This window comes from Podarcis bocagei, assembly GCF_964188305.1.
Source record: "Podarcis bocagei genome assembly, chromosome: 3".
In the NCBI taxonomy this organism is placed as follows: domain Eukaryota; kingdom Metazoa; phylum Chordata; class Lepidosauria; order Squamata; family Lacertidae; genus Podarcis; species Podarcis bocagei.
In genome coordinates this window covers 61,099,069-61,102,000 of record NC_138127.1, presented here as the reverse complement: position 1 = coordinate 61,102,000, position 2,932 = coordinate 61,099,069, and positions in this window count along the sequence as shown.

Sequence of the window (2,932 nt, the reverse complement as noted above, 5' to 3'; positions counted from 1 at the left end):
GTGGCTTTGTAGTATTAATCTTCACACAATGTAAGAATAGTAATTTACTGACCTCTAAGCATACCTTTTCCTGCCAACCTAGCAGTTTGAAAGCACGAAGTGCAAATAGATAAATAGGTACCGCTCCAGCAGGAAGGTAAACAGCATTTCCATGTGCTGCTCTGGTCCGCCATGCTGGCCACATGACCCGGAAGCTGTACGCCGGCTCCCTTGGCCAGTAAAGCGAGATGACCACCACAACCCCAGAGTCGTCCACGACTAGACCTCATGGTCAGGGGTCCCTTTACCTTTACCTTTAAGCATACCTTTTACGTTAGAACGTTGGGTTGTGTAGAAGAGATTAAAATAAGCTTTGCTATTCTTGAATTTTAAAACAAACAAGAAAGCATTCTCCTGAGCTTTGTCTTCAAAGAGGTCACACTTACTTTTTTTTTTTTAAGAAGAAAAAGAAACATTTGTTGAGGTGGTTGTCTTGAGTCTTGGAAGGGTCTTAAATCACCTAAAAGTCTGTCTGTCTGTTTCATGAAAAACTCAGGATTACTTTTGGGTTTGGGGTTTTCATTTGCACCTCTTTAAAACCATCATAAGTTACATACAAACTCCTTAAAACACACTACCTGTTCCTGTTGCTGCTAACATCCACATTCAGAAAAAGCTCATAAGATAGTCAACTGACCTTATGCATTCCTTAAAGAAGTATATACTTCTCTGAGGTCATTTGAAATCTAATGTACATGGTTTGGCGTATTTGTTTTGCACCATCCAAGGCGTTCCTGGTTTAAAAACCTGTCTGGTTTCAAAGCTTGATGTAGTCTGACTTACCTACATTTATTACATGGCTATGCAAAAATGTATTGTTAACTTCTGAGCTTTTTGAAAACGGTGGGATATAGAATTATTTAAATACTTTAAAGAGTTATAAAGATTTTTATTTCCAACTATTTTCACAAATGGTAGATTATCATGTCTGCTTGTTGGAGGAATACAAGGATTTTTTTATTGTTGTTGTTGTTTTCAAATGGCACAGCATGCCTGTTTGCCCTGTGATTTTTCCTTTGGGGCCCATCATAAAGAAGGAACCAAATAAATGTGAATTTGGAAAGAAAGCACCCTGCTTATTCATGGTATGTTAGAGTAACATCAAGCCTTTGCAATTTTGTCCACTTCTTTTGTTTGGGGAATCGGTATAGCTAGTATTTAAATACTTCTGGTGAGACTAGGGATGATTGACTGGAGGTTTGCTGATAGCATAATATTGAAGCCACCTCCTCGGGATCAAAATACGACTTCCCCAATTGTGCTAAATGTTGGGTGTGTTTTCTGCTTTTATTTGCATTTCCTTCAGTATTGATGCACTGTTACTAAGAAGCCTCTTGGGTTTGCCAATTGGAAGGTCGGCAGTTTGAATCCGTACAACGGGGTGAACTCCCGTTGCTCTGTCCCAGCTTCTGCCAACCTAGCAGTTTGAAAGCATGCCAGTGCAAACAGATAAATAGGTACTGCTGCGGCGGAAAGGTAAATGGTGTTTCTGTGTGCTCTGGTTTCTGTCACCGTATTCTGTTGCGCCAGAAGCAGTTTAGTCATGCTGGCCACATAACCAGAAAGCTGTCTGTGGATAAACGCCGGCTCCCTCAGCCTGAAAGCAAGATGAGTGCCGCAACCCCAATGTCGCCTTTGACTGGGCTTAACCTCCAGGGGTCCTTTACATTTAACCTTTTAGCATTTATGAAGTCCTTTCTGAGTATTCAGTGAGATTATTATCTCAGTAACCTGTACAACAGCACCTTAAAGGTAGGATAATATAATATTAGACATTTCCATAATTTTGGGTATCCCCTTTATATAGCTCTAGCCGTTAATCTGAAAAACCTAATTGGTGACAGGATGTGGCTCAATGCTTGGATGAGAACACACTGGGAGCCCCATTCAAGGCAGGTCCTACAATTACCCAAAGGAAAGAGTCTAATTTGGAAGTATCATTAAAGGACAGATAATTGCCAAGTTATATATATATAACATGGGGTTTTTTCCCCCGTAATCCAAACACTGATGATACGGCACCTCCATTAGTTATCTTCTGGAGTGCTCTATTCATAGTGCAAGTTGTAACCTTTAATATCTTAAATGACCCCAGACCACAGTACCTTAAGAAACACCTTGTCCCAAACCTATTAAGGTTGATGTTGGGGGGGCTCTTCGTATTGCCGTTTGAGGTTTGACAAACAGCCACAAGAAGCAGAGCCACTTGTGGGACATTCTCCCAAGGGGCTAGGCTACATATTTAATTTCTTTTCAGTTGGCCTGTTTATTTCAACAGGCTTCTCATTGCTTCATTTAAACTGATTATCACATTGATGTTTTGAGGTTTAATGATTTTAAATTTTTTATGATATTTAAATGAGATTGCTGCTGCTTTGAGTATTTTATAGTAAAAATGGGGCTATAAATATATCAACAGAAATAAAATGATTCGGTCTGTCTCTTGCCCTGTTTCACCCAAAGAGAAGGATAATAACTGTTGTAGATAGTAAGAGCTGAGGTTGCAGGTGCTTCTGAGGGATGGATGATGTCAGGTGGAAAAATTAGTAGTAGTAGTATAGCGTCCTTCATCCAAAGATCCCAGGGCAGTTTACAACAGAAAAATAAAAAATGAGAATACAAAATACATAGTAAAACAAACAAACCAATAACCGCCCCCCCAACATATTTTTAAAACCTTAGAATGCTAACTAGCTGAACACCTGGTTGAAGAGAAACATGCCTAAAGCTATATAATGAGGGCGCCAGGTGAGTCTCCCTGGGGAGAGCGTTCCACAAGTGGGGAGCCACCACAGAAAAGGCTTGTTCCCGTGTTGTCATCCTCCAGACCTCTCCTTGGAGGGGGCACACAAAGAAGGGCCTCAGGAACTGCCCACTAGCAGTGCCTCAGCTT